This window comes from Hyla sarda, unplaced genomic scaffold (assembly GCF_029499605.1).
Source record: "Hyla sarda isolate aHylSar1 unplaced genomic scaffold, aHylSar1.hap1 scaffold_456, whole genome shotgun sequence".
Classification (NCBI taxonomy): domain Eukaryota; kingdom Metazoa; phylum Chordata; class Amphibia; order Anura; family Hylidae; genus Hyla; species Hyla sarda.
In genome coordinates, this window is record NW_026610469.1 from 47,165 (window position 1) to 65,344 (window position 18,180).

Sequence of the window (18,180 nt, forward strand, 5' to 3'; positions counted from 1 at the left end):
CTTTTTAACCCTGTAAGGGGGTGGTGCACTGTACCCGAAGATACTGCCATATCGGGTCAATGCATAGGGCGACGGAAGCAAGCTTCGAAATCGGCCCCCGTTCTCAAAAATCCATTTAATATATGGTCCCCAGATAGGGGACGTATCAGATATTAAACTGATAAGAACAGATACTACACTTGATCTTAGCCAAAAGGCCGAGAAGCGATAACCGTGAAAGGGGCGGGCCCAACAAGGTGCCCTTCATGGGCACTATCACTGCTTGCTGTCAGGGAGGCTGCCAGACAATTTTCCATGCACACTCTGGGCTGGGGGGCAGTCAACCACCAGTACACACAGCAGAACCTAAACCCATACCATTATTGCTAAGCAGCAAGACAGGGGCCCATTGCACTCCCACGGGGCCTTTTTAAATGCAATCCATAACCCGGATTTGCCAGGAACCCTTCTTACTCCTCCTACTTGCATGTGACACTGGGCTTAGGATCTGCATAGGAAACACACACACAAGCACACACCTACCTTTGTTGCCTGCAGATGCCTCCTTGGCTGTCCCCAAACGGTATCAAACCAACACCCACGGGAAGCTGTAAGCATAGAGGACATGCCTGCACCCCATTGGACTTACCTGTGTGGGTTAAACCCGGGTTATTTGACAACCTATGGCGGTGATGGTTCTGCTCAGGCAGAGCAGTGCTGATGCTCCTCATAAAGCTGTCGCTGCTGTGAAGGTTCTAGGTGACATCACAAATCCCTATGGTTACATACACAACAAAGCTGGGTTGTTGTTGTTTACACTCTGCAAGGCCTGTGGAAGTGAGTGACATCATAGCACTGTAGTTCTGAGGGTTCTAGATGGATGCAACAATCTCCTGTTGCTTCTATGAAGGCCATAATAGACGACATCACCAAACAGCTCCATAGTCACATACACAGCAAAGGAGAGATGTTGTTTACACCTAGTGATGTCAGTGGTATTGAGTGACATCACAGCACAGTGCTAAGGCTCCTGGGCCTGGACACAGCAGCGGCTGCAATATCTCAACGGAGAATACGTTTATATATATGTGTGTGTGTGCGCATATATATATATATATATATATATATATATATATATATATATATATATTTCTCCGCCGAAATCACTTTTAAACCCATTTCCACCTTTTTTTCCCTTCTCTTCCTCTTACTTTTTTTTCACGTTTTTTTACGTTTTTCTCCTTTTCGCCTCTTTTCTGGGCGTATTATTCTTCTTTTTCTTCTTTTTTTTCGTCTAATGCATACCCCATCAGTGCAGCAATGCTTATTCAATACCGCCAGCAGATGGAGACACTGGGGGATAATTTTCTAAGGATTTATACTGATTTTTCCTGTCTGAATTTGTCGCACAGAAAGTTGCAGGCCAAATATGTGTGACATTTCTGCGACTTTAGCTTCTAGAGCATTTTTACAACATTATACATAGGTGCTGAATACATAAAAAGCGACTGTTCAGCGACAGACAAGTCGCATCGGCTGAAAGTAGGCCAGAATGTCAGTCCATGTTGGAGCAGGTTTAGATACAGTCTAAAGTATAGATCTCAAAGTCTGTGCACAGAATTTAGCAAGGGCCTCGCACCTTCTGATGCATCAGGTAGGTGCACAATAGCATAGCCTAACCCTCTGTACTTTGGTCTATATTGATGCGGGACATAGACAGCCAGCTGATGACCAATCCATTAGTGCAATGGATGGCTGGAAGCATTTGTCTTTGCCTTTGCAATACCACAGAAGCAATGCATGGTCAATGTACAGCAATGACACACCTGTGTGAACAGCCAGGAGACCCCCCCCCCCCCCCCCCCATGTTATGTTACATAGTTACATAGTTAGTACGGTCGAAAAAAGACATATGTCCATCAAGTTCAACCAGGGAATTAAGGGGTAGGGGTGTGGCGCGATATTGGGGAAGGGATGAGATTTTATATTTCTTCATAAGCATTAATCTTATTTTGTCAATTAGGAACATTCAGCACCCACCCGCTATCAAGGCAGCTGCCTATCATGTCATGCCCTACCTGCACAGGTGTGCTGGCTACTCAAATGATCCAATTAAGGAGGCCATTTAGTCAGCAGCAGAAGTCCTGTGCCTGGACGCTCCAACAGCGGCCAGACACAAGCAGAAGCAGAAGCAGCAGCAGCACCACCTTTTGTTTTTTGGCTGCAGCAGCAGCAAGGCCCACAGGGCTGGCTAGCTGGCTAGCCAGCAAGCAGGTAGCAATGAAAGTAGGAATCTTTCTTTTTAACCCTGTAAGGGGGTGGTGCACTGTACCCGAAGATACTGCCATATCGGGTCAATGCATAGGGCGACGGAAGCAAGCTTCGAAATCGGCCCCCGTTCTCAAAAATCCATTTAATATATGGTCCCCAGATAGGGGACGTATCAGATATTAAACTGATAAGAACAGATACTACACTTGATCTTAGCCAAAAGGCCGAGAAGCGATAACCGTGAAAGGGGCGGGCCCAACAAGGTGCCCTTCATGGGCACTATCACTGCTTGCTGTCAGGGAGGCTGCCAGACAATTTTCCATGCACACTCTGGGCTGGGGGGCAGTCAACCACCAGTACACACAGCAGAACCTAAACCCATACCATTATTGCTAAGCAGCAAGACAGGGGCCCATTGCACTCCCACGGGGCCTTTTTAAATGCAATCCATAACCCGGATTTGCCAGGAACCCTTCTTACTCCTCCTACTTGCATGTGACACTGGGCTTAGGATCTGCATAGGAAACACACACACAAGCACACACCTACCTTTGTTGCCTGCAGATGCCTCCTTGGCTGTCCCCAAACGGTATCAAACCAACACCCACGGGAAGCTGTAAGCATAGAGGACATGCCTGCACCCCATTGGACTTACCTGTGTGGGTTAAATCCGGGTTATTTGACAACCTATGGCGGTGATGGTTCTGCTCAGGCAGAGCAGTGCTGATGCTCCTCATAAAGCTGTCGCTGCTGTGAAGGTTCTAGGTGACATCACAAATCCCTATGGTTACATACACAACAAAGCTGGGTTGTTGTTGTTTACACTCTGCAAGGCCTGTGGAAGTGAGTGACATCATAGCACTGTAGTTCTGAGGGTTCTAGATGGATGCAACAATCTCCTGTTGCTTCTATGAAGGCCATAATAGACGACATCACCAAACAGCTCCATAGTCACATACACAGCAAAGGAGAGATGTTGTTTACACCTAGTGATGTCAGTGGTATTGAGTGACATCACAGCACAGTGCTAAGGCTCCTGGGCCTGGACACAGCAGCGGCTGCAATATCTCAACGGAGAATACGTTTATATATATGTGTGTGTGTGCGCGTATATATATATATATATATATATATATATATATATATATATATATATATTTCTCCGCCGAAATCACTTTTAAACCCATTTCCACCTTTTTTTCCCTTCTCTTCCTCTTACTTTTTTTTCACGTTTTTTTACGTTTTTCTCCTTTTCGCCTCTTTTCTGGGCGTATTATTCTTCTTTTTCTTCTTTTTTTTCGTCTAATGCATACCCCATCAGTGCAGCAATGCTTATTCAATACCGCCAGCAGATGGAGACACTGGGGGATAATTTTCTAAGGATTTATACTGATTTTTCCTGTCTGAATTTGTCGCACAGAAAGTTGCAGGCCAAATATGTGTGACATTTCTGCGACTTTAGCTTCTAGAGCATTTTTACAACATTATACATAGGTGCTGAATACATAAAAAGCGACTGTTCAGCGACAGACAAGTCGCATCGGCTGAAAGTAGGCCAGAATGTCAGTCCATGTTGGAGCAGGTTTAGATACAGTCTAAAGTATAGATCTCAAAGTCTGTGCACAGAATTTAGCAAGGGCCTCGCACCTTCTGATGCATCAGGTAGGTGCACAATAGCATAGCCTAACCCTCTGTACTTTGGTCTATATTGATGCGGGACATAGACAGCCAGCTGATGACCAATCCATTAGTGCAATGGATGGCTGGAAGCATTTGTCTTTGCCTTTGCAATACCACAGAAGCAATGCATGGTCAATGTACAGCAATGACACACCTGTGTGAACAGCCAGGAGACCCCCCCCCCCCCCCCCATGTTATGTTACATAGTTACATAGTTAGTACGGTCGAAAAAAGACATATGTCCATCAAGTTCAACCAGGGAATTAAGGGGTAGGGGTGTGGCGCGATATTGGGGAAGGGATGAGATTTTATATTTCTTCATAAGCATTAATCTTATTTTGTCAATTAGGAACATTCAGCACCCACCCGCTATCAAGGCAGCTGCCTATCATGTCATGCCCTACCTGCACAGGTGTGCTGGCTACTCAAATGATCCAATTAAGGAGGCCATTTAGTCAGCAGCAGCAGAAGTCCTGTGCCTGGACGCTCCAACAGCGGCCAGACACAAGCAGAAGCAGAAGCAGCAGAAGCAGCAGCAGCACCACCTTTTGTTTTTTGGCTGCAGCAGCAGCAAGGCCCACAGGGCTGGCTAGCTGGCTAGCCAGCAAGCAGGTAGCAATGAAAGTAGGAATCTTTCTTTTTAACCCTGTAAGGGGGTGGTGCACTGTACCCGAAGATACTGCCATATCGGGTCAATGCATAGGGCGACGGAAGCAAGCTTCGAAATCGGCCCCCGTTCTCAAAAATCCATTTAATATATGGTCCCCAGATAGGGGACGTATCAGATATTAAACTGATAAGAACAGATACTACACTTGATCTTAGCCAAAAGGCCGAGAAGCGATAACCGTGAAAGGGGCAGGCCCAACAAGGTGCCCTTCATGGGCACTATCACTGCTTGCTGTCAGGGAGGCTGCCAGACAATTTTCCATGCACACTCTGGGCTGGGGGGCAGTCAACCACCAGTACACACAGCAGAACCTAAACCCATACCATTATTGCTAAGCAGCAAGACAGGGGCCCATTGCACTCCCACGGGGCCTTTTTAAATGCAATCCATAACCCGGATTTGCCAGGAACCCTTCTTACTCCTCCTACTTGCATGTGACACTGGGCTTAGGATCTGCATAGGAAACACACACACAAGCACACACCTACCTTTGTTGCCTGCAGATGCCTCCTTGGCTGTCCCCAAACGGTATCAAACCAACACCCACGGGAAGCTGTAAGCATAGAGGACATGCCTGCACCCCATTGGACTTACCTGTGTGGGTTAAATCCGGGTTATTTGACAACCTATGGCGGTGATGGTTCTGCTCAGGCAGAGCAGTGCTGATGCTCCTCATAAAGCTGTCGCTGCTGTGAAGGTTCTAGGTGACATCACAAATCCCTATGGTTACATACACAACAAAGCTGGGTTGTTGTTGTTTACACTCTGCAAGGCCTGTGGAAGTGAGTGACATCATAGCACTGTAGTTCTGAGGGTTCTAGATGGATGCAACAATCTCCTGTTGCTTCTATGAAGGCCATAATAGACGACATCACCAAACAGCTCCATAGTCACATACACAGCAAAGGAGAGATGTTGTTTACACCTAGTGATGTCAGTGGTATTGAGTGACATCACAGCACAGTGCTAAGGCTCCTGGGCCTGGACACAGCAGCGGCTGCAATATCTCAACGGAGAATACGTTTATATATATGTGTGTGTGTGCGCGTATATATATATATATATATATATATATATATATATATATATATTTCTCCGCCGAAATCACTTTTAAACCCATTTCCACCTTTTTTTCCCTTCTCTTCCTCTTACTTTTTTTTCACGTTTTTTTACGTTTTTCTCCTTTTCGCCTCTTTTCTGGGCGTATTATTCTTCTTTTTCTTCTTTTTTTTCGTCTAATGCATACCCCATCAGTGCAGCAATGCTTATTCAATACCGCCAGCAGATGGAGACACTGGGGGATAATTTTCTAAGGATTTATACTGATTTTTCCTGTCTGAATTTGTCGCACAGAAAGTTGCAGGCCAAATATGTGTGACATTTCTGCGACTTTAGCTTCTAGAGCATTTTTACAACATTATACATAGGTGCTGAATACATAAAAAGCGACTGTTCAGCGACAGACAAGTCGCATCGGCTGAAAGTAGGCCAGAATGTCAGTCCATGTTGGAGCAGGTTTAGATACAGTCTAAAGTATAGATCTCAAAGTCTGTGCACAGAATTTAGCAAGGGCCTCGCACCTTCTGATGCATCAGGTAGGTGCACAATAGCATAGCCTAACCCTCTGTACTTTGGTCTATATTGATGCGGGACATAGACAGCCAGCTGATGACCAATCCATTAGTGCAATGGATGGCTGGAAGCATTTGTCTTTGCCTTTGCAATACCACAGAAGCAATGCATGGTCAATGTACAGCAATGACACACCTGTGTGAACAGCCAGGAGACCCCCCCCCCCCCCCATGTTATGTTACATAGTTACATAGTTAGTACGGTCGAAAAAAGACATATGTCCATCAAGTTCAACCAGGGAATTAAGGGGTAGGGGTGTGGCGCGATATTGGGGAAGGGATGAGATTTTATATTTCTTCATAAGCATTAATCTTATTTTGTCAATTAGGAACATTCAGCACCCACCCGCTATCAAGGCAGCTGCCTATCATGTCATGCCCTACCTGCACAGGTGTGCTGGCTACTCAAATGATCCAATTAAGGAGGCCATTTAGTCAGCAGCAGCAGAAGTCCTGTGCCTGGACGCTCCAACAGCGGCCAGACACAAGCAGAAGCAGAAGCAGCAGAAGCAGCAGCAGCACCACCTTTTGTTTTTTGGCTGCAGCAGCAGCAAGGCCCACAGGGCTGGCTAGCTGGCTAGCCAGCAAGCAGGTAGCAATGAAAGTAGGAATCTTTCTTTTTAACCCTGTAAGGGGGTGGTGCACTGTACCCGAAGATACTGCCATATCGGGTCAATGCATAGGGCGACGGAAGCAAGCTTCGAAATCGGCCCCCGTTCTCAAAAATCCATTTAATATATGGTCCCCAGATAGGGGACGTATCAGATATTAAACTGATAAGAACAGATACTACACTTGATCTTAGCCAAAAGGCCGAGAAGCGATAACCGTGAAAGGGGCAGGCCCAACAAGGTGCCCTTCATGGGCACTATCACTGCTTGCTGTCAGGGAGGCTGCCAGACAATTTTCCATGCACACTCTGGGCTGGGGGGCAGTCAACCACCAGTACACACAGCAGAACCTAAACCCATACCATTATTGCTAAGCAGCAAGACAGGGGCCCATTGCACTCCCACGGGGCCTTTTTAAATGCAATCCATAACCCGGATTTGCCAGGAACCCTTCTTACTCCTCCTACTTGCATGTGACACTGGGCTTAGGATCTGCATAGGAAACACACACACAAGCACACACCTACCTTTGTTGCCTGCAGATGCCTCCTTGGCTGTCCCCAAACGGTATCAAACCAACACCCACGGGAAGCTGTAAGCATAGAGGACATGCCTGCACCCCATTGGACTTACCTGTGTGGGTTAAATCCGGGTTATTTGACAACCTATGGCGGTCATGGTTCTGCTCAGGCAGAGCAGTGCTGATGCTCCTCATAAAGCTGTCGCTGCTGTGAAGGTTCTAGGTGACATCACAAATCCCTATGGTTACATACACAACAAAGCTGGGTTGTTGTTGTTTACACTCTGCAAGGCCTGTGGAAGTGAGTGACATCATAGCACTGTAGTTCTGAGGGTTGTAGATGGATGCAACAATCTCCTGTTGCTTCTATGAAGGCCATAATAGACGACATCACCAAACAGCTCCATAGTCACATACACAGCAAAGGAGAGATGTTGTTTACACCTAGTGATGTCAGTGGTATTGAGTGACATCACAGCACAGTGCTAAGGCTCCTGGGCCTGGACACAGCAGCGGCTGCAATATCTCAACGGAGAATACGTTTATATATATGTGTGTGTGTGCGCGTATATATATATATATATATATATATATATATATATATATATATATTTCTCCGCCGAAATCACTTTTAAACCCATTTCCACCTTTTTTTCCCTTCTCTTCCTCTTACTTTTTTTTCACGTTTTTTTACGTTTTTCTCCTTTTCGCCTCTTTTCTGGGCGTATTATTCTTCTTTTTCTTCTTTTTTTTCGTCTAATGCATACCCCATCAGTGCAGCAATGCTTATTCAATACCGCCAGCAGATGGAGACACTGGGGGATAATTTTCTAAGGATTTATACTGATTTTTCCTGTCTGAATTTGTCGCACAGAAAGTTGCAGGCCAAATATGTGTGACATTTCTGCGACTTTAGCTTCTAGAGCATTTTTACAACATTATACATAGGTGCTGAATACATAAAAAGCGACTGTTCAGCGACAGACAAGTCGCATCGGCTGAAAGTAGGCCAGAATGTCAGTCCATGTTGGAGCAGGTTTAGATACAGTCTAAAGTATAGATCTCAAAGTCTGTGCACAGAATTTAGCAAGGGCCTCGCACCTTCTGATGCATCAGGTAGGTGCACAATAGCATAGCCTAACCCTCTGTACTTTGGTCTATATTGATGCGGGACATAGACAGCCAGCTGATGACCAATCCATTAGTGCAATGGATGGCTGGAAGCATTTGTCTTTGCCTTTGCAATACCACAGAAGCAATGCATGGTCAATGTACAGCAATGACACACCTGTGTGAACAGCCAGGAGACCCCCCCCCCCCCCCCATGTTATGTTACATAGTTACATAGTTAGTACGGTCGAAAAAAGACATATGTCCATCAAGTTCAACCAGGGAATTAAGGGGTAGGGGTGTGGCGCGATATTGGGGAAGGGATGAGATTTTATATTTCTTCATAAGCATTAATCTTATTTTGTCAATTGGGAACATTCAGCACCCACCCGCTATCAAGGCAGCTGCCTATCATGTCATGCCCTACCTGCACAGGTGTGCTGGCTACTCAAATGATCCAATTAAGGAGGCCATTTAGTCAGCAGCAGCAGAAGTCCTGTGCCTGGACGCTCCAACAGCGGCCAGACACAAGCAGAAGCAGAAGCAGCAGAAGCAGCAGCAGCACCACCTTTTGTTTTTTGGCTGCAGCAGCAGCAAGGCCCACAGGGCTGGCTAGCTGGCTAGCCAGCAAGCAGGTAGCAATGAAAGTAGGAATCTTTCTTTTTAACCCTGTAAGGGGGTGGTGCACTGTACCCGAAGATACTGCCATATCGGGTCAATGCATAGGGCGACGGAAGCAAGCTTCGAAATCGGCCCCCGTTCTCAAAAATCCATTTAATATATGGTCCCCAGATAGGGGACGTATCAGATATTAAACTGATAAGAACAGATACTACACTTGATCTTAGCCAAAAGGCCGAGAAGCGATAACCGTGAAAGGGGCGGGCCCAACAAGGTGCCCTTCATGGGCACTATCACTGCTTGCTGTCAGGGAGGCTGCCAGACAATTTTCCATGCACACTCTGGGCTGGGGGGCAGTCAACCACCAGTACACACAGCAGAACCTAAACCCATACCATTATTGCTAAGCAGCAAGACAGGGGCCCATTGCACTCCCACGGGGCCTTTTTAAATGCAATCCATAACCCGGATTTGCCAGGAACCCTTCTTACTCCTCCTACTTGCATGTGACACTGGGCTTAGGATCTGCATAGGAAACACACACACACAAGCACACACCTACCTTTGTTGCCTGCAGATGCCTCCTTGGCTGTCCCCAAACGGTATCAAACCAACACCCACGGGAAGCTGTAAGCATAGAGGACATGCCTGCACCCCATTGGACTTACCTGTGTGGGTTAAATCCGGGTTATTTGACAACCTATGGCGTTGATGGTTCTGCTCAGGCAGAGCAGTGCTGATGCTCCTCATAAAGCTGTCGCTGCTGTGAAGGTTCTAGGTGACATCACAAATCCCTATGGTTACATACACAACAAAGCTGGGTTGTTGTTGTTTACACTCTGCAAGGCCTGTGGAAGTGAGTGACATCATAGCACTGTAGTTCTGAGGGTTCTAGATGGATGCAACAATCTCCTGTTGCTTCTATGAAGGCCATAATAGACGACATCACCAAACAGCTCCATAGTCACATACACAGCAAAGGAGAGATGTTGTTTACACCTAGTGATGTCAGTGGTATTGAGTGACATCACAGCACAGTGCTAAGGCTCCTGGGCCTGGACACAGCAGCGGCTGCAATATCTCAACGGAGAATACGTTTATATATATGTGTGTGTGTGCGCGTATATATATATATATATATATATATATATATATATATATTTCTCCGCCGAAATCACTTTTAAACCCATTTCCACCTTTTTTTCCCTTCTCTTCCTCTTACTTTTTTTTCACGTTTTTTTACGTTTTTCTCCTTTTCGCCTCTTTTCTGGGCGTATTATTCTTCTTTTTCTTCTTTTTTTTCGTCTAATGCATACCCCATCAGTGCAGCAATGCTTATTCAATACCGCCAGCAGATGGAGACACTGGGGGATAATTTTCTAAGGATTTATACTGATTTTTCCTGTCTGAATTTGTCGCACAGAAAGTTGCAGGCCAAATATGTGTGACATTTCTGCGACTTTAGCTTCTAGAGCATTTTTACAACATTATACATAGGTGCTGAATACATAAAAAGCGACTGTTCAGCGACAGACAAGTCGCATCGGCTGAAAGTAGGCCAGAATGTCAGTCCATGTTGGAGCAGGTTTAGATACAGTCTAAAGTATAGATCTCAAAGTCTGTGCACAGAATTTAGCAAGGGCCTCGCACCTTCTGATGCATCAGGTAGGTGCACAATAGCATAGCCTAACCCTCTGTACTTTGGTCTATATTGATGCGGGACATAGACAGCCAGCTGATGACCAATCCATTAGTGCAATGGATGGCTGGAAGCATTTGTCTTTGCCTTTGCAATACCACAGAAGCAATGCATGGTCAATGTACAGCAATGACACACCTGTGTGAACAGCCAGGAGACCCCCCCCCCCCCCCATGTTATGTTACATAGTTACATAGTTAGTACGGTCGAAAAAAGACATATGTCCATCAAGTTCAACCAGGGAATTAAGGGGTAGGGGTGTGGCGCGATATTGGGGAAGGGATGAGATTTTATATTTCTTCATAAGCATTAATCTTATTTTGTCAATTAGGAACATTCAGCACCCACCCGCTATCAAGGCAGCTGCCTATCATGTCATGCCCTACCTGCACAGGTGTGCTGGCTACTCAAATGATCCAATTAAGGAGGCCATTTAGTCAGCAGCAGCAGAAGTCCTGTGCCTGGACGCTCCAACAGCGGCCAGACACAAGCAGAAGCAGAAGCAGCAGAAGCAGCAGCAGCACCACCTTTTGTTTTTTGGCTGCAGCAGCAGCAAGGCCCACAGGGCTGGCTAGCTGGCTAGCCAGCAAGCAGGTAGCAATGAAAGTAGGAATCTTTCTTTTTAACCCTGTAAGGGGGTGGTGCACTGTACCCGAAGATACTGCCATATCGGGTCAATGCATAGGGCGACGGAAGCAAGCTTCGAAATCGGCCCCCGTTCTCAAAAATCCATTTAATATATGGTCCCCAGATAGGGAACGTATCAGATATTAAACTGATAAGAACAGATACTACACTTGATCTTAGCCAAAAGGCCGAGAAGCGATAACCGTGAAAGGGGCGGGCCCAACAAGGTGCCCTTCATGGGCACTATCACTGCTTGCTGTCAGGGAGGCTGCCAGACAATTTTCCATGCACACTCTGGGCTGGGGGGCAGTCAACCACCAGTACACACAGCAGAACCTAAACCCATACCATTATTGCTAAGCAGCAAGACAGGGGCCCATTGCACTCCCACGGGGCCTTTTTAAATGCAATCCATAACCCGGATTTGCCAGGAACCCTTCTTACTCCTCCTACTTGCATGTGACACTGGGCTTAGGATCTGCATAGGAAACACACACACAAGCACACACCTACCTTTGTTGCCTGCAGATGCCTCCTTGGCTGTCCCCAAACGGTATCAAACCAACACCCACGGGAAGCTGTAAGCATAGAGGACATGCCTGCACCCCATTGGACTTACCTGTGTGGGTTAAATCCGGGTTATTTGACAACCTATGGCGGTGATGGTTCTGCTCAGGCAGAGCAGTGCTGATGCTCCTCATAAAGCTGTCGCTGCTGTGAAGGTTCTAGGTGACATCACAAATCCCTATGGTTACATACACAACAAAGCTGGGTTGTTGTTGTTTACACTCTGCAAGGCCTGTGGAAGTGAGTGACATCATAGCACTGTAGTTCTGAGGGTTCTAGATGGATGCAACAATCTCCTGTTGCTTCTATGAAGGCCATAATAGACGACATCACCAAACAGCTCCATAGTCACATACACAGCAAAGGAGAGATGTTGTTTACACCTAGTGATGTCAGTGGTATTGAGTGACATCACAGCACAGTGCTAAGGCTCCTGGGCCTGGACACAGCAGCGGCTGCAATATCTCAACGGAGAATACGTTTATATATATGTGTGTGTGTGCGCGTATATATATATATATATATATATATATATATATATATATATATATATTTCTCCGCCGAAATCACTTTTAAACCCATTTCCACCTTTTTTTCCCTTCTCTTCCTCTTACTTTTTTTTCACGTTTTTTTACGTTTTTCTCCTTTTCGCCTCTTTTCTGGGCGTATTATTCTTCTTTTTCTTCTTTTTTTTCGTCTAATGCATACCCCATCAGTGCAGCAATGCTTATTCAATACCGCCAGCAGATGGAGACACTGGGGGATAATTTTCTAAGGATTTATACTGATTTTTCCTGTCTGAATTTGTCGCACAGAAAGTTGCAGGCCAAATATGTGTGACATTTCTGCGACTTTAGCTTCTAGAGCATTTTTACAACATTATACATAGGTGCTGAATACATAAAAAGCGACTGTTCAGCGACAGACAAGTCGCATCGGCTGAAAGTAGGCCAGAATGTCAGTCCATGTTGGAGCAGGTTTAGATACAGTCTAAAGTATAGATCTCAAAGTCTGTGCACAGAATTTAGCAAGGGCCTCGCACCTTCTGATGCATCAGGTAGGTGCACAATAGCATAGCCTAACCCTCTGTACTTTGGTCTATATTGATGCGGGACATAGACAGCCAGCTGATGACCAATCCATTAGTGCAATGGATGGCTGGAAGCATTTGTCTTTGCCTTTGCAATACCACAGAAGCAATGCATGGTCAATGTACAGCAATGACACACCTGTGTGAACAGCCAGGAGACCCCCCCCCCCCCCCCCCATGTTATGTTACATAGTTACATAGTTAGTACGGTCGAAAAAAGACATATGTCCATCAAGTTCAACCAGGGAATTAAGGGGTAGGGGTGTGGCGCGAAATTGGGGAAGGGATGAGATTTTATATTTCTTCATAAGCATTAATCTTATTTTGTCAATTAGGAACATTCAGCACCCACCCGCTATCAAGGCAGCTGCCTATCATGTCATGCCCTACCTGCACAGGTGTGCTGGCTACTCAAATGATCCAATTAAGGAGGCCATTTAGTCAGCAGCAGCAGAAGTCCTGTGCCTGGACGCTCCAACAGCGGCCAGACACAAGCAGAAGCAGAAGCAGCAGAAGCAGCAGCAGCACCACCTTTTGTTTTTTGGCTGCAGCAGCAGCAAGGCCCACAGGGCTGGCTAGCTGGCTAGCCAGCAAGCAGGTAGCAATGAAAGTAGGAATCTTTCTTTTTAACCCTGTAAGGGGGTGGTGCACTGTACCCGAAGATACTGCCATATCGGGTCAATGCATAGGGCGACGGAAGCAAGCTTCGAAATCGGCCCCCGTTCTCAAAAATCCATTTAATATATGGTCCCCAGATAGGGGACGTATCAGATATTAAACTGATAAGAACAGATACTACACTTGATCTTAGCCAAAAGGCCGAGAAGCGATAACCGTGAAAGGGGCGGGCCCAACAAGGTGCCCTTCATGGGCACTATCACTGCTTGCTGTCAGGGAGGCTGCCAGACAATTTTCCATGCACACTCTGGGCTGGGGGGCAGTCAACCACCAGTACACACAGCAGAACCTAAACCCATACCATTATTGCTAAGCAGCAAGACAGGGGCCCATTGCACTCCCACGGGGCCTTTTTAAATGCAATCCATAACCCGGATTTGCCAGGAACCCTTCTTACTCCTCCTACTTGCATGTGACACTGGGCTTAGGATCTGCATAGGAAACACACACACAAGCACACACCTACCTTTGTTGCCTGCAGATGCCTCCTTGGCTGTCCCCAAACGGTATCAAACCAACACCCACGGGAAGCTGTAAGCATAGAGGACATGCCTGCACCCCATTGGACTTACCTGTGTGGGTTAAATCCGGGTTATTTGACAACCTATGGCGGTGATGGTTCTGCTCAGGCAGAGCAGTGCTGATGCTCCTCATAAAGCTGTCGCTGCTGTGAAGGTTCTAGGTGACATCACAAATCCCTATGGTTACATACACAACAAAGCTGGGTTGTTGTTGTTTACACTCTGCAAGGCCTGTGGAAGTGAGTGACATCATAGCACTGTAGTTCTGAGGGTTCTAGATGGATGCAACAATCTCCTGTTGCTTCTATGAAGGCCATAATAGACGACATCACCAAACAGCTCCATAGTCACATACACAGCAAAGGAGAGATGTTGTTTACACCTAGTGATGTCAGTGGTATTGAGTGACATCACAGCACAGTGCTAAGGCTCCTGGGCCTGGACACAGCAGCGGCTGCAATATCTCAACGGAGAATACGTTTATATATATGTGTGTGTGTGCGCGTATATATATATATATATATATATATATATATATATATATATATATATTTCTCCGCCGAAATCACTTTTAAACCCATTTCCACCTTTTTTTCCCTTCTCTTCCTCTTACTTTTTTTTCACGTTTTTTTACGTTTTTCTCCTTTTCACCTCTTTTCTGGGCGTATTATTCTTCTTTTTCTTCTTTTTTTTCGTCTAATGCATACCCCATCAGTGCAGCAATGCTTATTCAATACCGCCAGCAGATGGAGACACTGGGGGATAATTTTCTAAGGATTTATACTGATTTTTCCTGTCTGAATTTGTCGCACAGAAAGTTGCAGGCCAAATATGTGTGACATTTCTGCGACTTTAGCTTCTAGAGCATTTTTACAACATTATACATAGGTGCTGAATACATAAAAAGCGACTGTTCAGCGACAGACAAGTCGCATCGGCTGAAAGTAGGCCAGAATGTCAGTCCATGTTGGAGCAGGTTTAGATACAGTCTAAAGTATAGATCTCAAAGTCTGTGCACAGAATTTAGCAAGGGCCTCGCACCTTCTGATGCATCAGGTAGGTGCACAATAGCATAGCCTAACCCTCTGTACTTTGGTCTATATTGATGCGGGACATAGACAGCCAGCTGATGACCAATCCATTAGTGCAATGGATGGCTGGAAGCATTTGTCTTTGCCTTTGCAATACCACAGAAGCAATGCATGGTCAATGTACAGCAATGACACACCTGTGTGAACAGCCAGGAGACCCCCCCCCCCCCCCATGTTATGTTACATAGTTACATAGTTAGTACGGTCGAAAAAAGACATATGTCCATCAAGTTCAACCAGGGAATTAAGGGGTAGGGGTGTGGCGCGATATTGGGGAAGGGATGAGATTTTATATTTCTTCATAAGCATTAATCTTATTTTGTCAATTAGGAACATTCAGCACCCACCCGCTATCAAGGCAGCTGCCTATCATGTCATGCCCTACCTGCACAGGTGCGCTGGCTACTCAAATGATCCAATTAAGGAGGCCATTTAGTCAGCAGCAGCAGAAGTCCTGTGCCTGGACGCTCCAACAGCGGCCAGACACAAGCAGAAGCAGAAGCAGCAGAAGCAGCAGCAGCACCACCTTTTGTTTTTTGGCTGCAGCAGCAGCAAGGCCCACAGGGCTGGCTAGCTGGCTAGCCAGCAAGCAGGTAGCAATGAAAGTAGGAATCTTTCTTTTTAACCCTGTAAGGGGGTGGTGCACTGTACCCGAAGATACTGCCATATCGGGTCAATGCATAGGGCGACGGAAGCAAGCTTCGAAATCGGCCCCCGTTCTCAAAAATCCATTTAATATATGGTCCCCAGATAGGGGACGTATCAGATATTAAACTGATAAGAACAGATACTACACTTGATCTTAGCCAAAAGGCCGAGAAGCGATAACCGTGAAAGGGGCGGGCCCAACAAGGTGCCCTTCATGGGCACTATCACTGCTTGCTGTCAGGGAGGCTGCCAGACAATTTTCCATGCACACTCTGGGCTGGGGGGCAGTCAACCACCAGTACACACAGCAGAACCTAAACCCATACCATTATTGCTAAGCAGCAAGACAGGGGCCCATTGCACTCCCACGGGGCCTTTTTAAATGCAATCCATAACCCGGATTTGCCAGGAACCCTTCTTACTCCTCCTACTTGCATGTGACACTGGGCTTAGGATCTGCATAGGAAACACACACACAAGCACACACCTACCTTTGTTGCCTGCAGATGCCTCCTTGGCTGTCCCCAAACGGTATCAAACCAACACCCACGGGAAGCTGTAAGCATAGAGGACATGCCTGCACCCCATTGGACTTACCTGTGTGGGTTAAATCCGGGTTATTTGACAACCTATGGCGGTGATGGTTCTGCTCAGGCAGAGCAGTGCTGATGCTCCTCATAAAGCTGTCGCTGCTGTGAAGGTTCTAGGTGACATCACAAATCCCTATGGTTACATACACAACAAAGCTGGGTTGTTGTTGTTTACACTCTGCAAGGCCTGTGGAAGTGAGTGACATCATAGCACTGTAGTTCTGAGGGTTCTAGATGGATGCAACAATCTCCTGTTGCTTCTATGAAGGCCATAATAGACGACATCACCAAACAGCTCCATAGTCACATACACAGCAAAGGAGAGATGTTGTTTACACCTAGTGATGTCAGTGGTATTGAGTGACATCACAGCACAGTGCTAAGGCTCCTGGGCCTGGACACAGCAGCGGCTGCAATATCTCAACGGAGAATACGTTTATATATATGTGTGTGTGTGCGCGTATATATATATATATATATATATATATATATATATATATATATATATTTCTCCGCCGAAATCACTTTTAAACCCATTTCCACCTTTTTTTCCCTTCTCTTCCTCTTACTTTTTTTTCACGTTTTTTTACGTTTTTCTCCTTTTCGCCTCTTTTCTGGGCGTATTATTCTTCTTTTTCTTCTTTTTTTTCGTCTAATGCATACCCCATCAGTGCAGCAATGCTTATTCAATACCGCCAGCAGATGGAGACACTGGGGGATAATTTTCTAAGGATTTATACTGATTTTTCCTGTCTGAATTTGTCGCACAGAAAGTTGCAGGCCAAATATGTGTGACATTTCTGCGACTTTAGCTTCTAGAGCATTTTTACAACATTATACATAGGTGCTGAATACATAAAAAGCGACTGTTCAGCGACAGACAAGTCGCATCGGCTGAAAGTAGGCCAGAATGTCAGTCCATGTTGGAGCAGGTTTAGATACAGTCTAAAGTATAGATCTCAAAGTCTGTGCACAGAATTTAGCAAGGGCCTCGCACCTTCTGATGCATCAGGTAGGTGCACAATAGCATAGCCTAACCCTCTGTACTTTGGTCTATATTGATGCGGGACATAGACAGCCAGCTGATGACCAATCCATTAGTGCAATGGATGGCTGGAAGCATTTGTCTTTGCCTTTGCAATACCACAGAAGCAATGCATGGTCAATGTACAGCAATGACACACCTGTGTGAACAGCCAGGAGACCCCCCCCCCATGTTATGTTACATAGTTACATAGTTAGTACGGTCGAAAAAAGACATATGTCCATCAAGTTCAACCAGGGAATTAAGGGGTAGGGGTGTGGCGCGATATTGGGGAAGGGATGAGATTTTATATTTCTTCATAAGCATTAATCTTATTTTGTCAATTAGGAACATTCAGCACCCACCCGCTATCAAGGCAGCTGCCTATCATGTCATGCCCTACCTGCACAGGTGTGCTGGCTACTCAAATGATCCAATTAAGGAGGCCATTTAGTCAGCAGCAGCAGAAGTCCTGTGCCTGGACGCTCCAACAGCGGCCAGACACAAGCAGAAGCAGAAGCAGCAGAAGCAGCAGCAGCACCACCTTTTGTT

General features: G+C 46.0%; 8 non-coding genes across 8 annotated transcripts; all 8 read right to left on the minus strand.

Moving 5' to 3' along the window:
* Nucleotides 1-18: 18 nt before the first annotated feature.
* On the minus strand, nt 19-209 carry LOC130335746 (U2 spliceosomal RNA). The gene has a single exon (XR_008877313.1). It is a non-coding gene; the product is annotated as a U2 spliceosomal RNA (small nuclear RNA).
* A 2,086-nt stretch (nt 210-2,295) lies between these two features.
* On the minus strand, nt 2,296-2,486 carry LOC130335759 (U2 spliceosomal RNA). Its single transcript, XR_008877316.1, has one exon. It is a non-coding gene; the product is annotated as a U2 spliceosomal RNA (small nuclear RNA).
* Nucleotides 2,487-4,584: 2,098 nt separating this feature from the next.
* LOC130335763 (U2 spliceosomal RNA) lies at nt 4,585-4,775 on the minus strand. Its single transcript, XR_008877317.1, has one exon. It is a non-coding gene; the product is annotated as a U2 spliceosomal RNA (small nuclear RNA).
* Nucleotides 4,776-6,865: 2,090 nt separating this feature from the next.
* On the minus strand, nt 6,866-7,056 carry LOC130335764 (U2 spliceosomal RNA). The gene has a single exon (XR_008877318.1). It is a non-coding gene; the product is annotated as a U2 spliceosomal RNA (small nuclear RNA).
* A 2,093-nt stretch (nt 7,057-9,149) lies between these two features.
* On the minus strand, nt 9,150-9,340 carry LOC130335765 (U2 spliceosomal RNA). Its single transcript, XR_008877319.1, has one exon. It is a non-coding gene; the product is annotated as a U2 spliceosomal RNA (small nuclear RNA).
* Nucleotides 9,341-11,428: 2,088 nt separating this feature from the next.
* LOC130335721 (U2 spliceosomal RNA) lies at nt 11,429-11,619 on the minus strand. The gene has a single exon (XR_008877294.1). It is a non-coding gene; the product is annotated as a U2 spliceosomal RNA (small nuclear RNA).
* Nucleotides 11,620-13,716: 2,097 nt separating this feature from the next.
* LOC130335766 (U2 spliceosomal RNA) lies at nt 13,717-13,907 on the minus strand. Its single transcript, XR_008877320.1, has one exon. It is a non-coding gene; the product is annotated as a U2 spliceosomal RNA (small nuclear RNA).
* A 2,094-nt stretch (nt 13,908-16,001) lies between these two features.
* Nucleotides 16,002-16,192, minus strand: LOC130335767 (U2 spliceosomal RNA). Its single transcript, XR_008877321.1, has one exon. It is a non-coding gene; the product is annotated as a U2 spliceosomal RNA (small nuclear RNA).
* Between the last annotated feature and the right edge of the window lie 1,988 nt (nt 16,193-18,180).